The sequence below is a fragment of the Anguilla anguilla genome, chromosome 5 (assembly GCF_013347855.1).
Source record: "Anguilla anguilla isolate fAngAng1 chromosome 5, fAngAng1.pri, whole genome shotgun sequence".
NCBI classification, from domain to species: Eukaryota; Metazoa; Chordata; class Actinopteri; order Anguilliformes; family Anguillidae; genus Anguilla; species Anguilla anguilla.
In genome coordinates this window covers 9790161-9816807 of record NC_049205.1, presented here as the reverse complement: position 1 = coordinate 9816807, position 26647 = coordinate 9790161, and the positions used below count along the sequence as shown (strand labels likewise).

At 44.3% G+C, this 26647-nt stretch overlaps 1 protein-coding gene across 13 annotated transcripts in view; it reads right to left on the bottom strand.

The window, feature by feature from the left end:
• sorbs2a (sorbin and SH3 domain containing 2a) overlaps positions 1 to 26647 on the bottom strand; it is a 76166-nt gene that overhangs the window by 48451 nt on the left and 1068 nt on the right. For 2 of the 13 annotated variants that reach the window (XM_035418780.1, XM_035418787.1), the window contains exons 1-2: positions 15165 to 15814; positions 5261 to 5406 (exon numbers count right to left, since the gene is read on the bottom strand). The exons of 2 other annotated variants lie outside the window; for them this stretch is intronic. The gene's annotated coding sequence lies outside the window, so the exon portion shown is untranslated. Of the gene's footprint in view, positions 1 to 5260; positions 5407 to 15164; positions 15815 to 26647 lie in introns of those variants that run through there. 9 more of the 13 variants (XM_035418786.1, XM_035418781.1, XM_035418776.1 and 6 more) reach the window with 8 other exon arrangements.

The following is a 26647-nucleotide window of genomic DNA, read 5'->3' as shown; positions in this document are numbered from 1 at the left end:
GCAGAACCCACAGGTGGACGCTGGGGCGGTGCTGAGGGGTGCAAAAACTTTCCTGAAAGGCATAAACGAGCCAAGTTTGGGAAGCACCAGAAGGGATAACATAGCAGCAGCATAGCAGAATGAGCAAACAGGTGAGGATGGCGATTTCAATAGACCCTCCCATTAACGTGTAAGCATCATGTGGCCCGACGGTGAGTTGGTGCTTCTCAAGCGGTCTGCCCGAACTGGCTCTGCAAGCTTCCTGTCATTTTAGGGAACCAGAAAATAGTAGTCATGGGCAATGGCTTTGTGGACTAAATAGTGAATAGCAACACAAACATCATTCAACTACTTGCAGGAGGCAGACAAAAACATTCTCAGAAAAATTACCTACTTATCTGAAAGGTTGAGTGTTTATTGACCGGTCTTTATATTACACCGAAGGGCAGGAAAACTAGGCTCCATGGGAACGTGATCATGTTCCAGCAGGGATTAAGTGGGCATTAAGATTTTGCGTGTCAGCGCATGTATTTGTGAAGTATGAAATAAACTCTCACCGCTCAAGCAGAGGAAGATGCATTCGTAGCTGATGTACTTACATATCAGTCCATCTATTTTTATCGATATCTCACAGATATAAAGTACCACGGTACCAAGGCAGTGAGGTGAAAGTCAATACTCAGGACTGAAGATTCAGTGCAGGGTGGCTTTGTTGGTGTAATATTTCTCCTGCACAGTGGGGCTTGACAGATATGGACACATACATGAAGAGATGTATGCAGTGATGATCTCTGCAGCTCTCTACTGCTGTGATAAGTATTGAAAAAGTGACAGTATGGCCATTGAGATGATCACAGGCTCCATTACACAGCTCTCTGTAGCCAATCAAGTCTTGTATTTTTTAGTGAGTAATACTCGCTAAAAAATATGTGGACCCCATAATGGGCAGCACCACCACAGGCCGTCACTGACTTTCTTAACCAATCAAAATCATTAATTTGCTGTAAGAAACAGTTAATTTGAAAAGCTTTTCTAGTAATATAAATTGCATTCATCCCAAAACACATTCTTCAAAATACTCTCATGATATCCCAGACACCTCCACCCTGGAGCCGCAGTTCTGACCTCCGGCACACTGACATGAATATATACACATTACAATGTTATTGAACAAAAGGAGTCTACATACTCTGTCCTTTCAGAGGTGGATGGAGCGCTCTCTTAATGAGATTTTTTGGCTGGCGGAGTATCTCTGGCCTGTAATGGACCATTATCTGAGTCATGCATCCTTGAGTTTGAGTCGGCCTGATCAAACACCAGCTCATTAAACAGGCACCTGCTTTTACTACCTCTGGGAAGAAATGCAGGGGTCTTTTCAGAGAAATTTTTGGAATTCCAGCTTAACGGTTTTCCCACCAAAGAAGCTTTTAAACGCTCATTTAAACATTAAATCATCAATTCACTCATTGAAGATTTAGGGACTGCATCCAAACTACTCAACCTGTACCAAGTCACCCCCCCCCCCCAACATAAAAGAACTTCTAAGATCTCTATGAGGGAGCATATTTCTGCTTGACCAACTACTATCTGAAAACCCCCCAAACTGTGAAGTGAAAAAGGCTGGCAAATGGGCAAAATGAGCTCCTTTGTTGAGCCGAGAGAAATATACTGAAGCAAGACAGGTCCCCTCCCCATTTTGGGGTCACAAGCTCTTGGACTATATCAGGGTCCCCTCCAGAAAGGAATCTTTATGGAGGCTGCAAGGGTCACCCACATGAATTAAGACACCCCCGAGTATGTTAATGGTGTCTGCGTGAATGGTGGTCTGGTTTGAGTGTGCTCAACAATTGTTGAGAAGGTTCAATCGAAGGTTAGACATGCCTAATTACTGAGAGCTCACCGGTTCAAGGAGAGTTGAAAGCTTACACTTCAAAAATGTAGTATGTTTTGCAAGACAACACACACAACACAACACAACATCCTTTTAACCCCACAAAAGTCCATCATTGTACATGCCACTAACTCCAGATAAAACAAATATGAGATTTTAAAAAAACCTAAATTCTACAGTTCTTTATATTTGTTGTCAGTTTCCATAAAATGATAAAGAAAATATTGCCCATAATACCAGTGCAAAAGCAGCCCATTCCCACTATGGAAAGTAGGGTGGTTTATGGGACTATGCTTGTAAGAGGAAAGTTACAGATTCAATTCCCTGAAGCTGTGCTGATGTACTACCTTTAGTCATGGTAAGGCATTTGACTCGACCCAGGAAACGCTACACAAACCAATAATATCCGCAAATGAGCTGAAAGTTTCACAGAGGGTGACAATTAGAGCAACTTTCTCTGTGTTAAGGCTGCTTGTTATCCTTGCGATACTCGAGAGTCCTATCTGTTTGGACAGATCGAAGGAAACGTCAGGCAATGTTCCAGTGCCCAGGCCCCTGATGAATCTTCGGAGTATCCCTTTAATAAGGCAAGCTGGAACTTTTAATACGAAAGCTGCTTCAAATGCTGTCAGATACCCGATAGTTTACCACACGAGGATGGTACAGCAGCTACGTACCTACACAGTAGGCCATATCCTCCCCATCGTAAACCCCCTACGGACACCCAGATCCCAACTGCAGAATTCACCTGTATAAAAAGTACCTATCCTCTAGTCTTTTAGACATGTTTATCTGATCCAGCTATGCAGACAGTCACTCATGGAACATAAATTCAGTAATTTACAAGTTACTATTTGCCGTCTTATTTTTATAACATGTCACACTAAATAAGGTTTCAAGGCGTGCAGTATTTGATGGACATTTGATGGAAATGTAGTCAAATATACAGGTCATGCAGGCAAACAAAAAGATTTCCTCTGTGATTGGTAAGGCTATACTGCTGTTTGTGACAGCCTCGTGCTAAAATGTTGTGTCACTCAGGGTAATGTGACTGCACATGCCCGTGAGAGAGCGCACCTCCCCGTGTCCCAAGTTTCACCGCAAGAGCTATGCAAGAACACCGTAACTCAAGACGCTTGTTTTTGTTTTGGTACAAGAGTTACAAAAGCATTGTTTTGACGTCTTTGTCCTTTCTGGGAGACTGGGTTTTTGTTGTGTACAGTACAGGCACCAGCTGAATGGAAGTGGAAAGGTCCGGAGAAGAGCTCAAACAAACCCAGAGGAACGCACGCCCTGTAATTCTGAGCCCATGAACAAGCTTTTAAGAGTGTTTCTATCCACATTCAAGTGGAGATTAGACTTTTTTTTTTTTTTTTTTGCCACACCACGTCTCCTCACAAACAAATGCCCTCCTTGTGCTAAGCCCACGCCAGAGCTGGATCTGAAACCGGCCTTTTTTAAAAACACGCCAAATTCCCCAAGTGCACTCTGTGTAAACAAAGCCTCCGAGATTTTATTTGTCACCGAAAGTGAAAAAGAAAAAACAAAAAAAAACATCAGTCGTCGCATTCCTGGGGACAACAAAAGGTGCTCTGTTAAAAAGGGGGCAGAGGGGTGGGGGCGGGTCCGGGGGGGCTGTTACCGCTGCGATTCGGGGGGCCCGGGAACGCGCCCCGCGCGCGCCTGAGGGGTCAAGGTGAAATTCCGCCGCGCCTCCGGGATCTCCCGGCTGGAACACGATCGCGTTCCCATCGTAAAAACGCCACAAAGGTGCGCCACTCGCGTTACAGCGCTGAGCGGGTCAGGGCAAGGCTTCGGCCCGCTCTGCATTTCTGCGCGTCCGATACGACCCCCAGGAATGCCACACGACGCCCTCGGTGCCGTGCTTTTTCGCAGAGGCGGGCTGCGATACAACACGCACGGGACGGAAATGCGAACGTCACTTAGAACGCTACCAGAAGGATCCGCCGAACAGCAGGGATACCAGCGGCAAAAATATTCAACCGGACACAAGATTCCACTTTTAAGCAGCTCACACTTTTCCTTCACATTGTGAAGAAAAAAAGCTGTTAATTTGAAATCCTGGGTTTGTGCTTTGCCATTTGTGATTTCTGTTGCTGAAATAATAAAGCATTCGGTTCACGTTTATCTACTTCAGAGACCGGGAATGAAACAGCAGTGAATCAATCAGCGTGTTGCCAACTTTTCTCACCTGGTGTAGGAATTTATCACATTTCCTAGATACTAGATTTCATTTTTTCCTCAAGTAATAATAATATAGGCTATATGATATGTGTTTATCATACTAAATTCTAAAAATCATACAATTCCAAAACAATTTAAAGAAGTATGGAAAAAAAAGCTTAAACAATTTCCCCCAGGTAACACCCTGACTGACCTAAACCTACAGAAGTGACTTCTCTATCCAGAAACAATCAACTATCAGAGGGCAGCGCTGCCATTTTATGGCTGTTTGCTGTTTGCTGTTGCTGTGAAGAGCTGGTAATGCGGATTTTAACGTAAAAGTTCCCCTCAGTGCCCACGCTGCAGTTTTCCGTGCCATCCGCTCCTCTTTTTGGGGGCCCCTCTGACCTCTCCCTCCCCTTTGCCAAGCCATCCCAACTGTAGTAGCGTGTTTCTTTCCGTAAGGCACGGTAAAGCGTTGCAGTGCGGACAGTAAAAGTCACTGTAATGCAAGCTGTTCCGCTCGACGCTTGATCTCATTGGAATCACAAAAGCAGACGGGAGACTGTCGATTGTCCCTGGATGCCGCTGGACAGTGACCACAGCCAGTTCCGCTTGGTTTAAAAGGGACAGCGTGCCAAGCAAAATTAGATTTTAAAATAAACCATTAGAGCTAATTACATTCACTTATCGTCAAGGGTGTTACAGAAATGTAAATCGTGCGGATAAACGAAGGGAAAGTGGTTTTGTAAATAGTTTATGATTATGTGCTTCTGTCACAACTCTCATTAAGAATGGAAAGCTGCTGCATAAACTATTGATTTTAGAAATTAAGAAATTATGCAAGCTGGTACGTTCAAAAATCACATGCTGTCTTCTCAAGATCCAGTCATCCACTTGTAGTTGGAAATGACTTATAATCGCAACACTATAAGAGTATCAGGTTGTAATACACATACTGTACAGTACAAGTTGCAAGAAAGAAAGAAAGATAGGAAAGATCAGTTTCTTTTTGGAAGAATCAACCACTGACTAGATGTATCAAATTACACTGTTGATATACACCAATTATCCAGCAGACTAAAAAAATTGTTAGGCTTCACCTGGTATCAAATCAAGTGAGTGATGAAAGATTAAAGAGAGAGGGAGAGTGTGTGAGAGAGAGAGAGAGAGAGAGAGAGAGAGAGAGAGAACATAAACCCTTACCAGGCATTAAATGTCAAGCGGGTCGACTAATCTGAGCAGACAGACATCTGCAACCCCAACATCCGAAAGCTCTTCTTCTTTTTCTGTCCAGGAGATTACACGCTTCCTCAGGGCTTACATCCGAGTCCAAGTCTGACTCCTCTTCCCTGGAGGGCGAAGACGGGGGGACAGTTTAGGGAACCAGCCCCCCTATTTTGAGCTATTTTCGGACGCGGACACGTACGAGCGGGGTCTGGAAAGTTCCCCGCCCCCGGTCCCGACGGGCGAGTGACAAGGCGCACCGTCGATGGGCGGGACACCGCCCGCGGGGGCGAAGCGTGTCATCGTTTCGGGGCACGCGCTGGTCAGGCACGCAGCAACTTTGAGATTAACGCCGGTGAAAAGCCGTGAGGATGAGGTAACCTGGCTCCGGTGTCGGTCACTGCCGACGCTGACGGGAGCCTGTATGAGATACTCAGGCCGAACTGAAGGCATTCCTTCCCTTACCAAGCACACCGGTCCCGATACCTGCACAAGCTCCAGACTGCTGTGACTTTATGTACTCTACTGCAGTTTGCACGCAAGAGCAGTGAGTTAAGACTCTGTGATGAAAATGAACCAGCAGCAAGCCGTGCAATAACACACTGTGTGCAATCATGTGATCAATCAATGCAATCATGAACCAATCAACAGTGAGTTCACTGAGCAGAATGTTAAAAGAACATTCTTTTACAAACTGCTGTGATTCATACATATAACGCCTTCAAGAAGACAGAGCCTTTATTCCCTATCGCATTTAGAATAGAATCTATCAATAATAAATAATATATGATTTATTTTTCTCTACACAGTGTTTCTTTCTCAAGGGTTTCCTCTCAACCTGTCCCCCAGTCACAGATGGTGTACTCAGATATAAGATCTGCAGATCTGTCATCGTGCATACAACGTAACATCACAGTATGTGGTCCATGCGTGCAACAGCAAGCGTAATATAAGTTCTGCGCATTTTTTTTACTTTTGAGGTTTAGAAGGCTGTTGACAGCATGATCGTTCATCTCCTAGAGAGAGAGAAGGAGGAAGGCCCTCTATATATCACAGGGGAAGCAACAGTAGAGAGACAGATGAACTGATCACTCACTCACTGCAAGTGAGTAATAATATTTGGCAAATAGGCACTGGGCAGTGGGTTATCTTCACGCACACACGCACGCAAATACACACTCAAGTGCGTCATATGTGCACACAGATGTCACTGTAACTTGCAGATATAAACTCACACACACTACTTCTTGTAGGTTTGTTCTTGAGTGGTGCTCATCTGGCAATGGCGAAAAAACTATGCCATCAATGTCAAGATGACTTGCCTTTTATGCCGTAAAATTATGTTGATCTGGGAACAACCTTAGCTATAGATATAATGATTGGCAATAATTGTTAGGCTACTTCACGCTAGATAACTATAGACTATATGAAATCAGAAATGTATTAAGAAACAACCTAATCTACCAAGCAAGCTAGTATCAATTTGCATCACAGATATTACTTTCCGAACTAGCTTGTGAAACATCAAGGATGGGAATTGATGATATTGTTTAATGGTATTGGAAACACTTCTGCATTAACACACACACACACGCACGCACACATGCATGCAGGCACGCACACACACACACGCACGCACGCACGCACGCACGCACAAAACGGCACAACACCAACGACAGCTTCCGCTCCTCAACAGGCCCAGAATAAAAGCAGCTGTTGTTATCCCCGCTATTCTCGGGGCTGCGATGAGACGGCGGCATCTCAACGTATCGCCTCCGCAGCGGCGGGAGACTCGCTAGGCCACGCTTGGACCCTTTCCCGCCAAACGGCAGCACACGCAAAAACAAACCGAATAAACACACCCAGCCCCGCTCGCCGCACATCACGCTAGCACACAGCACGCTAGCTCTGAAGCCGCACTCATACGGTAAACCAGTGCGCTGCGCGCTCCAGTGCTTTCATATTGGACATTCATCCGTTACTCTCGTGCTGATGGGGGGAGGGTCGGGGGTCAGCTTGTGACACGCGGGGTAAGTCTGCTGTGCGATTGTTATGTAATCCCGGGCGTAATAACGGTACGCTAAAAATAGGCAGCACTTCCACAATGTCAAAAAAAAACAAACAAATAAAAAAAATTGGCCATCATATGGAACAAAATGTATGGAATAAGAGGAGCTAAATCAAGTATTTATGGGGACTGGGGGGTTTTAATAACTCTAAATTCACCAAAGTCAAAGTCTACATGGAGTAAAGCCTGTTCTGGGAAAAGCTTTCCCTGTTCTGAACGAGATCAACTTACAACCGACCCCTTTTTTTCTTTATTCTCTTTGCGTTTACAGTGGACAGGTGTGACAGATGCTTTTGTGTTCAGGAGAGACTCGGCATTCCTGCCTATAAATCAGGCTGCTGCGTGGCGCTCCAGTTATTTGCAGTGTTCATCAAATCCTGCGGAGATCACTGGCCGTTGACCACAGATACAGGGCCTGTGCTCCCACGCTATACTCTCAGAAAAAAAGGTACCACTCAGCACCTAGAAAGGTACAATCGCTTGTCACTGTGGCAGTACCCCTTGAAGGTACAGAACTGTACCTTTACCAGAAAAAAAGGTACCATTCAGTACCTAGAAAGGTACAATCGCTTGTTACTAGTACCTTTAGAGGTACAGTTTTGTACTTGTACAATTGAGTTTTTTAGAATTTAAAAATGACGCACAATTGCAAACACAAAGTCAAGTTATAAACCAATGAGAATTTGAGCAAAACATTTGCAGATATGTATTAGCTAAACCATTTTTTAAAAGCCAGTAAGACAGCAAGGAACAACTAGCCTCTGATACAGTGAATCAGCTGCGCGCCGATTTTTAGATTCAGATGGCAATATGTAAACTGACTCATTTGACATTTTTTCCATTTACATATTGTGCTTCCAGACATTGATAATTATCTGGGGCAATAGAGCAATATCCGGTGAGGTAAGTGCAAGGTTTAATTACTGCCTCGGCAACGTTGCAAGCAACACCTCAGAAACTCGCCGCTTCACCGACAGGAAGTGAAGACGCTCCGAAAAACCTGGACGTCGTTTTTACTGGGACTGCGAGAAATGAGTCACGACCGAGCGATTTCCAAGCCGAGAAAGCCAGCGGCGTTCACCGCACCACACGCGGAGTCTGGAACAGTCTTGGCTGAACACCGCCGGTTCACAAGTCTCTCAACATCAGGATGTCAAAGAGCGGGAATGAAGAGGCGGATTTAAAAAAAAACAAAAAAAACATGCCATATGGTACGTGCACTAATTAGCACCTTAGCAAGTCAGGATTTTTGGTCTGTTGTACACACCTCTATTTTTGCACATTTTCTCAATTTCTCAGTATTACAAAATGTCAAGACTGAGTTTTCAGTCAGTTTGTAGTTTACCGGGTTCTTTAGTTTGTTGGTTCATAATATGGACAAAGATGTTATGCACATGAAGATCTTTAAACAACAAGGCGTTATCTTGCTGAGGACTTGCAATGAGTTGGCTGAAAAAGACATCATATATTCATAGATTATACCATATCTGTGGAAGCACCTGGTTTAAAATGAAAAGACGGCCATCACCTTGTGACATTTCTTGATTCATCGTTATCATATCATAGAGAGGGAGACTTTAATCAAACGCATAATTCAAGCTCAAGCACAGCCAATGCCTGGACCATATGTACTCCGTAAGAGTCGATCTAACACTGAACACCTTACTGTGCAGACCTTCCCAGCGTTGAGCAGCCACCACCCGGCGGTTTGAGGAATGCCCCAGCGATTGGGCTGTCAACGCGTACAGTAGGTGACACAAAGGGGGGGAGGGGGATGGCGGGTGGGGGGGGGGGCACGTCGAAACCGCAGTCGTTCACACCCGCGTTCCACGGACGCTTACAATGCTGCGACTGGCAGGGGGCCGACATGGCGACGATGTGCCCTTGGGGAATCAGCGGTTAGCAGTGGAGCCGAACTGCGGCTTTCAAAACCCCGCTGGGCTTTTATTTAAATTTTATTTTCTATAAGGTATCAGTTTCAGAGACAATTAGAATAGCCTATATGTTTCTTCACTTTTTGTTGAGTTTACAAGCTACTAATTAAACACAGCTTCGATTTTAGGCTAATAAATGTACAATTGAATTTTCTCCCTGTCATAAATAACTGTGTAACTACAATGATTTGTTTTCTTTTTTTAATCATTTAAATATGATATACAAGGTTGGATCTTGGTTATTTAAGTGGGAAAAGGACTGGGAAGGGTAGACTTGTATTCCTGTCAAACAGTGCAGACCATCTCAAAGTTTCCAAAGAGAGAACCACATGCGCCCCCCCTCACTGGTGAACCGCCCCCCTCCAGTACAGGTGATTCAGAAAGGTGCACAATGAACCAAATAAGGCGAATCTCTGCCGCTGCCTTTTTAAAGCAAAATGCGGAGCTATATTTAAACTCCGCCCCACCCCCTCGCTGTGTGACCACATAACTCCCCCTCAGACCTCAGATTAGACGGACCCTGTCGACATCGCCTCCCACACACAGTTTCAACACCTGATTCGCTATTCGCTCAAATGCGATCTGACTTTCCTCACTCTAACTAAATGAGGGGTTATTAAAAGCGACGACCAGAACATGCACAGCCGATATCACACACAGCTCATGGCCACAGAGGGTAAAACATTAAGACAACGTTCATTAATCTTTCCCCATAGCGTGACGAGGCCAACATTTTTGCAGCCCTGGAACATGGAGCCTGCTAGCTGTTGCTGGGTTCTGGTTTAGAGATGGGATAAAAAGGATGGCGCTCTGTGTGTATACATTGTTTGGTTATGTCATTGAGCGATCGGTATTTATTCACACCCCAGTTTAGCACGCGCGAGTGCGAATGGCATCAATGCAATGCCCTCTGCACATGTGGAAGCGCACACGTCCTCCAAACCGTGGGACGTCCGTCGACAACATTTTTTCCATTAAGTCATTCATATTGTCTGGATCCACCAATCAATTTCGAAAATCTCAACGAGCTCAAAGCTACTTGATGCAAAGCTGTCTGCATACATTTTTGGCAGAAATGCATCACGAAAAAAGCATCACATTTGTATGAAAAACAAAAAAAAAGAAACATTTGCTTGTATCTTGACTTTATCAATAATAATGGGATAATAAATGGTATTCTTTGTATTTAAACTAAAATGAAACTATTTTTTGGAGTTTGTGTGGTATGAGAGTAGACGCTGGAACTAAGGCGAATTTTTAAAAAGGCAGTTAATGAGCTCAAACAAGATCAACACATTGAAACAAAGGAACCAGTCAGGACAAACGGGCTCTGGCGTTTCCTCTCCTTCTCCTTTCAGAGACGCAGAGATGCTTCTGGCTCTTTAGCGCACGTTGCCAGGCCTCATGCCCCCTAAGCCCACTTAGACTCTGCCCGGTAACAGGATCCGAACGCACCCCGCGTTTCACCCCCACTGATGTCGACTGTGGGATTTACACGTCCTCCAATGGGGCTGAGTTCAAAAGGTGGCTGTCTTCAGTGCGATGCCTCTTTCATCAGATGAGGAGACCCGGGGGGGGGCGGGGCTTCTGAAATTCGGGCCCCAGGGTGCCTCCGGCCGGGTCGATTTAGCCTGCAGCGGGGCGGTGGCGCCCTGAGGGGGAGTTGGCGGGGTCGTGACAAGTCACTAAGCTCTGGTGTTAAACTGTCATTAAACCTTTCCTGTTTTGGGGGTGGTGGTGGTGGTGGGGGGAGGGGGGGGGGGTGGTCAAGGCCTCCTGTCCAGGCCACCCTGCTCAAATTCACAGCCACAGGTCAAAGGTCACGCTTACACCTGCCACCACTTGCAACATATTCTGTTTATTTTAAGGGAAAGTTAACCTCACTCATTCAAGAAATGTGAAGCCTGTTCTACTAAAGCAAACAAAATGAACTCAATTAAAAATTCAACGGGCAAACTGTTCCTTCGGCATCTTTGCAGTTTAGCAAATAATTACTGTAAACGTTACAGGGTTCCGTATGAAGTGGGCAGCGTACATAAACAGTAACATGAGAAAGAATGACCTTCCCGACTACTGCAATGCGACCCCCACCGTGGAGTCTGGTATTGAGACTTGGTTAGCGCATTAAGACAGCTGGAATATGATGACACAGCAGCGGCTGTTCCCGCTGCTTCTGGGGTCAGGTTCAAAGCAGCACTTTCTCCTCCCTGTCTCCGGCACTTCGCAAAAGGAGAATAGTGCCACAGTGACTGTTCTATAGGCACAGCACATGCAGCCGTGAAAAGCGCTTGCATGGTTCTAGTGACATCACCTTTACTGGTTTTTGAAAATCACTCAGAATCCCCAAAGGCAATGGGGTAGGGTTTTACATCTTTTTTTTTTTTTTGTCCCGGCATTACAGGTTTCCTGGTGCCCATTACAGAGGTCCCACATCGGTAGGAAATGGGGGCCAAAACATCCACCTTCCATGCAGCCCACGTAAAAGCCCTACGTAGAATATTTCTGAATTAGGAGATCCCTTTTTTGACTTTGTGATGAACGATTTTTGCTAGCATATCTCTAGCATGCATGTCTTTATTTGAATTGAGGAGTTTTCCTTTTCCCTCTGGGATAAACGTTCATACGTGTTTCACGCCTCACACACGCCCTCATTGCTAGGGCTAATTATGTTGTCTCCAAAAGCCGCAATCATCTTTTGACAAATATGACAATCATCACAGCACAGAAGGTCATGCTCCAGAGGCCATGCGCTGTACCCAGTCACTTGGAGAGCTCACTCTAATTACAAACGCCAAGGGGCTGTCAGCTGAAGATGAAGATGGAGGAAAGGACGAAGGCTCACAAATTTGGAGAATGCACTTGCACTCTCGCGTTCCAGACCACATCCCTGCCTGTTTTTACTCCCTGACTGGCAAGCAGCAGGTGCAAACTAACACCTACAGACATTCCTAGTAGCCCACTGAATTCTGAAAGCCAACTGGCCTTTTTGTCAGCCATTGCCAAAATTGTTCTATTGTCAAGATTCAATCTTACTGCAGTAATTCACTTTGTTCTTAAACAGCTTAAAATGAGAGGTGCTTCCTTCTGATGATTCCTGCAGCCAATCAGCGACTTGTGAGCCGAGTGATTAAGTTCATAAACAGTACGTAAGAAACAAGGATACAAGCTTGAACCGATACTAATGTTTGAGGACAAGGAGCACTGCTCGGCTGAATACTGGCCTGAGTCTGCCCTCTGAACTCAGTCCAAACAATCTCTTCCCAGAGCCTTTCATTCCTCTGCAAAGGCCAAATTGTTCTCCCTTCAGATAAGACTGTGAGGCGGGTATGAGGTTCCATTAGTGAATGTGTTACAGGATATGCGTTTCAGCTTGCCATGTCTCAAGGGGCAGAGGGACTGCCACGGGATTCTGGGCAACTGAACCTAATTGGCTGAAGCTGATGGCAAGTCACCAAAGAACTTTCAGTTCATTACATCATCATTTAGCTGTGGATGCATCATAAAGGCACCCGTGTTTCTGAAAAAGACGTAGTCAATCTAAAGGTTGTGGTATTAAAATGGACGATGGGTCCTTATCCAACCCCTTAACTGCTATGGTACATAAGATTGCATAAAGTACTGTAATAGTCTGGCTGGCACAGTGAGGTTTTGGAGGGAACTGTGTATTCATTTATGCATCAGATTTAAAACACTTTAATTCTCCACGGCCAGCTGTACCTGCAAATGGATTTGGAATACTGGCCAGAGTGAGGTGCATATCTGAGGCCCTTCTTCATATTGTAGCAGTGCGCATTAAGCGTGCCTTTATCCCATCCCAGGAGGCAACATGTAATTTAGCCACTGCATCACTCAGGGAGGGAGGGAGGGTGTCAGTTGCCAGGCCGTTCCGTGCCTCTTTGCGAGACAGCGGTGATTCTTCTTAATTAAGGCACCGGTGACTCGCCTGTATCAGCAGTGTGGGCTATGTCGCGCAGTTCACCGACAAAGCTGTGCATCAGCGCCTGCAGGAACTGGCAGCAATGGAATGAGTCTAGAGTTATGACTGGGTAGTCCAAATGGCAGACGAATGGAAAGATGGGCTATTAAAGTTGTTCAAATTACAATAATCAAGAACACATTTTTAAGGTTAATAATCACCACTGCAAAATGTAGCGAGAGATGAAATACTTTAAAATGCCAACTACCTGCTTTACTCTGGACTGTATGGCAAATAAATGCAGTCCAACACCAGACATGACCACATGATGAAAACATTTTAAAGCATGTCGAAATAAATGTTATTTATAACAAAATACTGTACACCATTACATTGTAACACTTTTATTACTCACATAGAGCAGAACATATTTGCTATATGTTGTGTTATCAATGCATTCTCTAATATAGGCTATGCACGCAACTACATGCATAAAAGTTTAACAAACTGACATAGCCTATCTCCTAATTATTCTCACATATAAAAATGTAATCCTTACATCAGATCATAACTACTTCGATGGCAGAAGAAAATTATTTGTTAATTATTTACAGAGAAAACAACAAAGTGAAGTGAAGACAGTAGCTTATAATTTACTCAATTCCCAGAATGGAGCAGTAGGCTAACTTGCATAGGTAAAATAAACTATGTCATTTGGTCTACGTCTTAATCTAAAATAGACCATACAGTAAACTACTGACACTATATAGTTTCTCAATAGTATCTCAATACAGACCAATTAGCTTTCAATGTTTTATGAATCGCTTCAGAATCCGGTATCGTCTAGGCTATACAGTATGCACTACACCTATACCTTTTAAGACAAGACGAGTATTGGCAATTATGAGGATATGTATGCATGCTTTATTTTGCGGAATGACAGATTTCGCTAAATTGCAAAACCAATAAAATGGGAAACAAACGGATAAGTATTCGTCCGAAAACACACACACACACACAGATGAGAATTTGACAATGCTTTACAATAAAATTAGCCCCTGGTCTAGTTATCTATGAGGAAAAGCAATTAATATACAGAAAACAGTTTATACTTCACACTTCACTCGAATAATGTGTATAAAAACGTGCACGATGAATATTTGAACCAGTTTATGTACTTGCTTGTTACAAAGTGGAAAGAGCGAATCCCCCTTCGGCACGCCGCCTATGCTGACACAAATAAATATGTTGTGAGAGTCTTCTTGATTGTTATGTTAATCAATTGGTGGTGAGACCTACGCAACGAAGCAATAGCACAGGCGCCTATACTAGATTGTGGAAGGTCGCAGTAGTGGTCAGATTATTGTATTCTCTGTTATTCATCGCATAAATTAACTGACTTGACCACTGAAGGAATTTGAGCAAGATTTCCGACTTTAACACGGAAGCAATATTGCGCTTTTTCTAAGCACAAAATTATAACAGAAAGTGGTCTTATTTAAAGCATTTATCCACAGCAAATATGAAGCAATAGTTATCTCATATAGGTACAAATTGTACAATGAGACATAAATAAAATTTTACAAAATATTCACAAGGAGCAGTGCACTTAATCTATTATGCCAACTAATGATTATGTGAGTACGAGTAGGCTACCTTGATCGATGCTATTAAACCGGTTACAAAATAACAACATTGGTGCCTAAATACTGCATTAGGCAATATAATTGCGCTGACAGCGTTATTAAGTCAATGGTTTAACGTTACAAAGTAGCTGACTATTAATATAGCCATCTTCGTAATGTCTACCCAAAAAGAACCTACACAATCGACTATGTGTCAATATCAAATCAGAATATGCGGTCATCATCTGCGAAATGCGGATTTCCCAGAATCAGCCGGGCTATATTATTTAGCTACCGTACATTCTAATGTATGATGCATATTAGTTGCACCGCGGCTCACCTAGAGTGCGATGGGGCACAGAGTCATCCAAAAAAAATCTTCCTGCAATCTAGACGTCCGATCCACGGAAGGAGGCAGGATTCTGACAGTTGAAATTTAAGTCCACGCGAAACTGAGACGGGGGGACCGCGGATAACTCGGTAGCCAGCACCACCGACAGTGGAAAGCCGACTGAAACCACACACCTGCCCCTCTTCTGGCAGTCTGTCCAAAAAAAGCAACAACGCACGTAAACAGTGTCAGTGCTCGGCAACACCCTTCTTTCGGGTCATTTGCTCTCCCCCGGAGTTCGAAACCAATTGAGATAGCATTGCAGTAAAGCTGTCTCCTCATAAGACAGAATGCAGATCCGCGGCAGACCTTGAAACAAGGGAAGAAACACAATCACATTTTTTCTGCATTCTATATGCGGCGCAATCGCAGGATAGTCACTGGCTAACCTCCAAACTGGCATCCCTGGACCATTCTGGTCACTCTGAGATATCTTTCGGCATCTCGCGTTCCTGTCCCGTTCCCAGAGAAATTATGGTTTTATTCCAGTTTACTGCCATTCTGTGCCCCCACAAGCAAAATGGCTGTTCGTTTCAGTCCCACTGCAGACAGCTCATTGGTTTAACGTTGGTTTCCTGTAGTCATGGAAACGACCAACTGTTCAATTTGTTCACTGAGACAGCGGCCGGTTCTCGTGCGAGTCACCATGGATAGCGCAAAACCCCTTCCTCCCCTGGAGCGCTGTGGATGGAATGTCTTTATTTGTGCATCCATTAGTTTATTTAGTAAGTGTGTGTTTGTGTTCGCGCGCACGTATTTACACTCATTTACCTTTTAAGACATATTTGGTTTATGATGGGTCAACGATTGGTTGTTTGCATATACAAATGTATAAGTTATCTTGATCACTCAAACCACCGGCAAAAACACACTTACATTAGACCAGTCTTTAAATGTTCTGTAATTGTAGAACTTTGAACCATTTAGACAGTTCAGATTTAAAGTTTGTGAATTGAGTTATAGTCATAGTCATACACTGAACTCATCTCACATTCAACCTCATCAAATATTAGATTTTTAAAACAAAGTGTGTGGCCCATAATGAGAATCCTCTCTAACTTGACAGACGTGAACACCAGATACTCAGTGGTACAAAAGCTGCTCAAAGGCTCCCCAGGTTTTAGTTTTTTCTGCCATTTTGGACCAGAACAGAAAGGAAACCCCTTACATAGATTAGATTGTTTCTGGTCTTATGGTGGCAGAAAGCATCATCCTAAGTAGTAACTTCCACAATGCACATGGACCATTCTTTGTTTTCTCCAAACCTCTTAGACGCACAGTTGGTTCATTATTCTGATGGAATTGGGGGGTCCAGGCCCCTGTGTGGTACCTGACTCCAGTGCACTGGCCCTTGGCTGACAGAGGCCCCCAGGGACCCCCGTAAATAATTGAATGAGTCAGGAACATTCATCTGCCACTCCAGAAAGGAGTGACTTATTTACAGTCCAGTAGCACTGCATGCTGGGTAATTCACAGCCCCAATCTGCCCAATGAATAAATTACATGACCACAAACTGCACTTATAAAAAAACAAAGCTAAACTATAGGCTAGTGTACAGGCTACTATAAGGCCCATGGCCACTGAACTGTTGTCTACTCCCTTGCTAGGCACTAGTTCATACATTATGGGTGTGCCCTAGCTGGATCCCTTAATTTCCCTTCTGTTTGCTGCGAATTTGCTGCTAAATTTGCCAGACATATATTAAAGTAAAACCTTTGGGGTAACATGTTGGGCTGTGTAATGCATTGGGTCCCACAAGTGATAAAAATTGCTCTTGTGATCACCTTAGTTGTAAGTGGATGTGGAGAAGTTATTAGACATTTTCAGCCTGTTCCTATTCAGTGTTGGCATCAATGACCAACGAGGGACTGTCCACCAACAACAGATAATAACCTTTTACTTATGATGCATTTTTCCCCCCTGATTTCAAAACTTGTGTGCAGGCCCCAACCTCATTGATTCTGCAATAGTGATCTGGTACAGTGCATCATTTTTCACTCAGAAAAAAAAGAAGAAAACTTTCAGAGGTTAAAATGGTGTATGTGCGATTAATTTGTCACACTGGTGTGTGTTGTAGCAACCTTCCCAGTTTTCCCATGTTTCCCATGTTTTTTCTTCATAGTTTGCCAGTGGACTTTCGAGCACAGTTTAAAGTGCCTTCAAATAAAAAAAATTAAAAAACTGGACTGAAAAGAAAAAGAGAGATTGGTGCTGAAAAAGAGCAGAGCTAGTGAGAGAAATAAAGTGGAAGAGAGTGAGAGACAGAAAGAAAAAGAGGGGATCAAAGAAAAGCGAGATGGTCTGAAAGAGCGATGGATCCTGAGAAAAAGATTTCACAGTGGCATTACAGCTGTTTTTCCCCCCATGGGGCATTTTCCACCCGTCTGTGAGACTGTGAGTGACACTGACTCACGGGACAGAACGGACCGTGCGTTCCGGACGTCCCCCGCACCCCCCCCCCCCCCGCCCCCGAGCCCCCGCTGCCCGCTGTGTCTGTGGTGGGCACGCCAACGGCATGCAGTTCCCGTGTGGCTTGCAGGAAAAGCCAGTCGGCCTCTCCCCCTGTGAGTTTGCCATTCAAACCACAACGTTGGGCTGCTGCGCAACTTTAAAAACAATAAAGTTTTTTTGTTTTTTTTTTAAATTAAGAGACTGAGGACAGGGAGCAGCAGGGAAGTTGTGTGATGCAGACTCAGGTCAGGTCAGTTTTTATTATCTCAGTTGGGGATTTGCTAAGTAGACACAGACAATAAAACAAACAAACAGTTATGATATAAAGGGATATTAAACTGGACACAAAATCAGGTTCTCACACACCACCAATACTGCCTCCACTGATTGTTTTGATTAGGGCAAATGGAGATACAGAAAAGATCAATATAATAAATAAATACAATGCATTGTAAATACAATTACTGGCAGTATAAACCATTGCATAATAAAGCAAAAACAGAGTTGAGTCAAATATAGATATTTAAATAATGATTTGCATTCAAGTTGCATTTTTATTAAACTTTTTCAGTTGTGCTCCATTTGGCAGATTATTTAACTGCTGGTCAGTTGACATGTCCTTGTGATGTCATTAGCCTGAAAGGAACAGAACGTTTTGCTTAAGAGCGCTACTGATGTTCACAAGGTTCTCAATGACCGATAGCACGTTTTGCATTTCTAGTTACCGCCCTCAGCATGTCCATGTGTTAGCAATGTCGCTGGTATTCTTGCACAAGAGTAACCACTTGTCACAGAAAAAAACAGGGAGGTGGCAAAAGCAATGGATTGACAGAGAAAGACTACAGTAGCCACACAAATGTTACCTCATGAATTCTTACAGGGTTTTACTGTGAAGGCCTTTATGAACAGTCTGCTGAGCATATCAGCATCACAATGACTTCACAAGTCATAATGACTTCAAGAAAATAAAAAGATAAAAAGGAGGGAAAGCTCTCATGTAAAAAAAAAAAAAATCCTCCTAAAATTCAGAGAGCTGATACAATTAGGATATTTTTTCTTAACTTTATTCAGTGGGTTTTAAATACATGTTGTAACATCTAATCTGACTCTAGGCTACATAATAACATTAATTATCCTTTGAACAAGCATTAAGCTAACGCCCAGCATTCACAATGATTTATAAACTGCAATATACCACTGAAATACTATCTTTCAGAGCGTAGCACTCTGTTATGATGCTCTGAAACCTTCTGAATATGAACGAACAGCTATTCTGTGGACATTATTGGGCATGGTTTAATACTTAATACATGTCTACATATGGCCATGCCAGGGATTGTCATTTATTAATACTGTTTTATGGGGCATTTGATAAGGCATTCATGCACCCTGTAGAGCATCATTACCCTTTAAGAACGGTTCTTATTATGGCTCCATCGCAGAGCCCCGCCCCCTTCCCGGTACAGACACTCTGTACTGCTGTACAGGTCGACAGCGCTAAATTTAACTCCTTTTGATGGCTGACCTTTAGGGTTCTGTTTTGTCTCCGCCGGCAATCCGCCCCCCAATCTCGCCCCAAAAAGACACCGCGTCGGTCAAGTGGCACCTTTTAACGCTGCCATCATCAATTCGGCTGACTCCAGACTCTCATCATCGCCGCAGACAGCGAATGGGGACGGGGCAGGGCGGGGGGCTCGTGGAACAGTCTGGTATGCGGTGAGTGACCGAAGGGGCGACGGACGCGCTCACGGATGCTTCTGCGCACAAACGAAGTGGCCATACAGCGGCGGCAAGCGCGCGCCACGATGAGGTCATCACCAGCGTCTTTAATTATCTCGCGTCCGGCTAAATATACTTCCCTGGCACCGGGGGCCGCAGTTATTCAAGCACAATGCAATGCAGGAGAGCGGCGATAAATTTCACGGGAAAATAACTGCCTTATCTCCATCTCTCTCACATGCTCTCAGCTCCTGAAAAGGCTTCGCATTCCTATCAACGGGGACTTATTGGCTTATCGCAGTCCCGTTTCGGTCTTTAGCCCATTGCGGGACATGCTGCCATCTGCAACATGTGGGTGTCATTAGCACATTCCTCGGAGGGTGGAGGGGGGGGGGGGGGGGGGGGGGCTGGTCTGTTCCCATACAGACAAACTATTTTCTTTCCTCCATTTTTTCCTCCCAAATTTGGAAACGGCAGCCTCGCCCGCTGTGCCACCTGCACTCAGGCAACAGGCTCTGAGCTGAAGCCTGTGCCCACCGCTGACACATCGGCCTGTGAGCCAGTGACTGCTATACCTTGTGGCAGGGCTGCCCAACCCTGTTCCTGGGGATCTGCTGTCCTAGTGGGTTTTAATTTCAACGCTAATTTGGCTCACCTGATACTACTACACAGCAGCTTAATGAGATCTATAGCCATTGAATGAGGTGTGCTTTGTCAGAGTTGGAGAGAAAACCTATAGTATGGTAGACTTCCAGAAACAGGGCTGGGCAGCCCTGTCTTACGGGCCGCTCAGTACTATAGACAGGAGCTGACCAGATAAACTCTTTTCAATGTCCATAGTATCAGAAAAGTCATTGGTTTATGAGGGGAGTGGCCCTATCTAACCATCCCCTGCCAGAAAACATAGTGGGCACGTTTAGCTCATTGTGACTGATCCAAGATCATAATCAGAATTTTATCATTAACGGATACCGTTTAAAAAACTTGAGGGTTTACTGATCATAGATCAGTTGTACACAGGGGCACCCACAGTTGACACAGTGTACTGTACCGCTCCCATGCCGTTTCCACGGCCTGCAGGTTATTACCTATTCCCCGTTTCCTGTTTTCTTCAGCGGTCAGGCCTGATGCCCTGAGGCAGCTGGAGGGAGCAGCTTATTGATCTACGGTACAGTCTAATGGAGAGGCCCGGGCTGCTCTGTCATTCCCCCTGACATCAGCACCGACTGGTCAAATAATAACCCCGCCAAAGCGCTATCAATCTTCATTTTGTATGTAGCCATTTGCAGTCAGGTGGTGTCACACCGAGATTTACACAGAACATTATTCCGCAGGCAATAATAAATAAATAAAAAAAAGGAAAAATTATATTAGAGATAGATGTGGGGGAAAAGGAGAAAATGATTCTGTGACCCCTTTACTGGTGACTGAGCTGAACTCAATTCTGAACACAATATTTACATGGAAATGCTGGGTGCAGGATGTTGGGATATTGCCAGAGCAGGGCCTACAGAAGAGAGAAATTAGCATAAGCTCTGAAACATATTTATTTGACATATATTATTCCAGAGAAAAGAAAAACACTGTGTGAATTTTCCAGAGGCTGTCAACTGTGAACAACCAAGTAAAGTCACAGTTTGTCCAGAAACTGCATGGAAAGTTCAACACATCAATCGCACAAGTCGACTTCCTTTAAGAGGTTGCATTACAAATGCTTGGTGCCGTCCAACCAGACACTTTCCTTGGGTTGCTCTCGTAGAGCCCTTGGTACATTTTAAATATTTTGGGGGGATTAAATAAGTGTAAACAGGCTTTTTGCAAGGCCCCTTGACTTTTAAACGTCCCTCAGGTAAGGCTACTCTTGCTCCTCCATGTATCTGACCACGTTTCCATGGTAGCGGCCAGTAGTCTTTCCATGTAACAGTGGGACGAGTGGATGGCAATATGAACATTTTGTTCCTTAACTTTTCTGAGCTGACCTAAATATTTGCTGCACCAATTTCCCCCCCCCCCTCCAAAAAAAAAAAAAAACCCAGCTAATTTACTTTTACTGGTCAAAGTGGAAGCTGTGGACAGGCACTGATTCAATCATTAAATTGGTTGTGCAGTGGTTAGAGAACTGTGGCAGCATCCAGGAGAATTCCTGTAGTTCTATCCCCTTGGGCAAGGTTCTCTGCCAGAGCTGCTCCACTGAATAACCAGCTGTGTAAATGGCTTGTATCTAATGAGCGATCAAAGTCACCCCCTCACACACAAGGGCATCTGCAATAGGAAATAAATAAACCTAAACAATTCAGAGAATATTTCTCCAGGCCTATATGTGTTATCTGGGAGATCAATTTCCAGGCTGAACTTGAAAGGTAATCAAAAAATTAGACTGTACACCCTCCGGTGAATTAGATTATCAAAGCTACTTATTCCCTTCCCCCCCCCACACACACACACTCTTCGATTTAGTATCCTTTGGGCAGCACATATTCACACCAACCATAATCGTCCAGCTCCTAAGAAAAAGCATCCTGGTGTTTGGCATTACTGCTCTGGCCGCTCTGTGTTTACCATGACAGGACCTGTGCAGCTGACAAACAGCCTGTGTCAGCCTGCGTCTGCACTGAATGCCTGTGTATGAGAGGACACAGCCAGCCTTCATATTCTCCCTCCGCTTCCTCCCACTCTTTCCCTGTCACGGCGCTTCCCCTTCCACCTCCGCCACGCCTGCAGCACTGCCTGGCTGAGTGTTTCTGCCTTCTGACACATGTGCTCGCCCACACACACATGCGCACACACATGTGCTCGCCCACACACACATGCGCACACACATGCGCTCGCCCACACACACATGTGCACACACATGCATGCAGGCAGGCAGGCGCACATGCATACGCACACATGCTTACACACAGACACATGAATGCACATACACATGCACACACACAGAAAAGATACACAAAAAGGCACTGAACACATACAGACACACACAGAGAAACATACACAAAAACACAGAGAGCACACACACACACACACACACATACAGAAAAGCACACAGAACATGTATACACACACACACACACCCTTTGGTGTAAGATTACTTAGACTCCCCACAGTGTTTTCGTATGTGGCATCACTATGAGTATTACATAACACTCTCAAGCTGTAGAGAGAGCGGGGAGGAATTTCACCCATTTGCTTCACGTGTCCTTAATACACATTGTAAATGCTTTCCGCACAGACATCAATTACAATAAGGGTTTTGCTTCCATTTAGAGAAGAAAGCTATCACATCCTTGTAAGTGCTGAAATGCCAAGGACTTGTGTCTTTTTATCTCTTGATACATGCAAAAAGTAATTCCTTTTGAAACGACAATACAGACAATCACACTGGAGTTTGGTATCCTGTGTAGGGTAAATATAAACAATAAAAATATGTTAAAGAAGCTGAACACTACTTGTAGAATTACATGGCAGAAAATTTTCATTTATATTCACATGAAAATATACAAAAGGCTGTGTACAGCATTGAGCACCAAAAGACTTGTTTATATGCAGTAATATAGAGTTTTAAATAGGACTAGGCATAGATGAAATCCACCATGAAATGTACTTTTGTAAAACCTTTCAACAATAAAAAAAAAAAAACACTGAACAAAACAGAGACACAAAATAGCTAATTCGAAAAGGATGCCAAAAATAATTTCCTTTTTTGTGCATGGACTCCAGTTTCAATTTCACAGTAGAAATCACAAACCTGTTTTTTTTTTTTTTTTGCTGAAACATATTTGAAACATGCCGGCAGATTAGAGGGTTTTCAGGGGGTGTTTGCAGAGTTTGTGACGTCGCAGACCGAGCGTGTCGGCGTGAACATTGTGACATTTTGTGCTCCGCTGTGTCATGCACACAGTCTCTCCCACCACCCTCTGTGGCTGCTGTGGCCATCACGCAGCACCTCTTACCAATTCTACCCCCCCCCCAATTCCAGTGATCTCTGCTTCCACACCTTGCTGCCTAGGAGAGGGGCAAGGCGGGTAGGGGAGGGTTGAGTGTCTGACCAGTGAGATCAGCCACTCTGTAAATAATCAGTAATGACGCAATGCGAAACCCGGCTCTCTTATGTGACTGTCCCAAACAGGAGCTCGGAGGGTGAGAGAGAAATAGAGAGAGAGAGAGGCGATAACACTGAAATGGGTCTGGCTGGCAGACTGGCAAGCTGACGATCCGGATTTATTTTTAAAAGCTCGTTCATCTCCTCACTTCAGCACCTTAGACGAGGCCTGCCTCTTGAAAGCGCTCTCACTGAGGGTCGCTGGGGAGGACATCGGGGGTCAAGCCGGGGGGGACAGCATGTGACCGCTGCACCGTAGTGCAAAGCAACAGAAGGGCGGAGCCTCGAATGCCAATAAAAGTCAATGTTCAATCCCAAAATCTGGGACGATCAACCACAGAAACTCCACTGGCTACAAGCCCTTCAGCAACAGCAAGAACAGACAAAGCCAGCTCTCTGATTCTTCAATGAACAATACTATTTCCTATTTTACTCTTAGGTCATTTCCAAGCTGAGGATCTAGTAAATTATTTACACTTTCTTGAGGTACAGACTATCTTTAGATGGACTCAGTTGTAAATGTGCATTCATAAAACGGTTTAAGGATTTGACCCATTAATGTGCAAGATCACAATTGTGTGATTAGAATGGTCTTAAGAGGACATTCTAATGCTGATGTCACAATCACTACTGGTAACGGAATGCAATGGAATTCTAGAACACTGGCTTAAGAATGTTGTAAAAAAAACATTCCAAAGGCCTACTCTTCAAAGGGGTAGAAGGAGACAGGGGAGGTGGAGCATTTCTCACGCTTCCTGTAAGCAGCAGGGGGATGCAGCCAGAGTGTTCGAACCCTGAGCCAAGTTCCTCCAGCCCTGAGGTGTGGCTGGCGGCTGCAGCGGAGCCAGCGCTCCCTTGGCAGGGGGACAGGCCCGGCTCTGTCCCGGCTTTGGCGCTGCTAATCCGCTCTCCTTTTCGCACCCGCTGCCGAGGTGCTAAATCTACCCTCGACCCCGCCTTCCGCCATCCAGTGGGGATCAATACCTTGTCATAAGTCTCCATGGAGACGTATCTTGCTCAGAATATTCATACAAACTTGGTCCAGTATTTGGAAGGTAAAAGAAAGATAAGAAAAAAGGATATTTTTTTCAAGCAGTGTTAAAGTGTTCTACCTGACATCAGTTTTTCAAGAGCTTGTTTGTGGCTCACCAGTGAGATGGATCCTGTAGAGTGAAGATAAAAATTTGTACAGAGGGATCCTTCAATAATGGACCAGGGCCAGTCCAGCACCAGCCTGACTGGATCATTACTCTGGACCGCTCAAATACCCCAAAAGACCCTGTCTAGTTGTTGTATGAGGTATGCTTTGTTTGGGTTTGGAGTGATAACCTACAGGATGCTAGATCTCCAGGAATTGGGTTGGTTACCACTACTCTAAGCCAAAGCCAACATTAACTTCTTATAATAGATGGTAAATGCGTAAATCTCTCTGTAAACAAATACAATTATATTAATCCTGTGACAATGGTGACAATAGCATGAGAAAGCCCTCATATACACACTGCACATGCATGCCCAAATCAAGCATCGCTAACTGTCAGCTTTCATCAAAGTCAAAGCAATAGAAACCGCAGCCATGGCAATACTGTGTACGGGGGACCAATCCCAACTACGGGCTACAGGCACATTATTCATTCCACAGTGATCACAGAGGGACCGATAAAAACACCAGCGTGTCAGAGCCTCCCTGTGATCGATGTCAACACTGGGCTTAAACCTAAAAGGAGCGGCCTCTGCTCTGTCACGCTGGGCATTGCAGGCTCGTCCCTACCGACCGCCATGGCCGACGCCTGCCCATCTGCTGCCGCTGGTTACATACGTTATGTTACTATGGTGATGGCGGTATTTGGAGAAAGCGTGCCGCTTCTTGCATTTGCCGCATTCTGCCACAGTTACCACAGCGGCGAGTGCAGTGGCCTGTCTGCCGTCTTTAGCCAATGGGGCTTACTTCGGCCGCGCTGCGTTGATGGCGATGAAAGACTTCCTGGACGAAACAAAGCCATTTTTACCGAGTTCCTGGCAAAACTGCATCATATTAAAGTTTTACTGAAACCCCACTCTTTCACTGAGTGATGTCCAATTTTTTTTTTTGGGGGGGGGGGGGGGGGAGTGGGGTGTTGTGCGTTCACTGGATTGTGGGTGAACACCAGGAGGAATATTTGTAACAGCTGTAACAGACTAATGTTAATACTGAGCTTCATTATGTATATAGCGCCTTTTCTCATAACTTTGTCAAGGTCATCCGTCTAATAGGTTATTTCCTATAAAGCTGACACACAGGGTGATTTCTGGCATTGCTGCAACCACACAGAAATGTACCAAACTCTGTTAATTTGGGATTTTAGCACATTGTTTGTGTGCTAATCTGTGTCACATGAATAGCTAAAATTGGCCGAAAAATCTGCCACCTAGCATGTCATTAATTTGTGACCGCTGTTTCCCTCAGTTAGGAGGAGTCCACAGACTTTCAGCTCTTTCAATGTGCACTTTGGCACACTTTGATAATACAAAACAATAATTTGATAATGCAGGACTGGATTTGTTTTTGTTTCCTCATGCTTGAAATTCCACTGATAGGATAATAATGAAAACACAAATATCAATGAGTAACACTTTAACGTCATCATTTTGAGCAAATATATCCATTTTTATAGTGCCATCTGCAGGCCCGTAAATGACAACTACACTTGCCATATAAAGCAAGGATTATAGCTGACAGAGAAAAAAGAATTGTTTCTTTCACTGTGGCTTAAGTGATTTCTTCCATTTGGGTGAGACACACACACACACACATACATACACACACACACACGTATGTACCGCATGCGCACACACATGCACACGGACACACACACACGCACACACCCACATATACCGCTTGCATGCACGTACACACATATACACACGGACACACACAAAAATACACACACGCAATAGTACATAATATTCATTTATGCAATTATTGCTATCATTATTGCTAATTTATGTAAATACAGTACCTATTTATATACATTATGTTTTACAGTACTTATTTATATTTAATTACTGCCAATATCAGTTATTTCCCCCACTTAATATAGGCTTTACCAAACACCTCCGTATTTAAATTTAATGAAACTGTGGGGTTTCCTCTGACCTCATTTTCTGTTGGAATCTCCACAC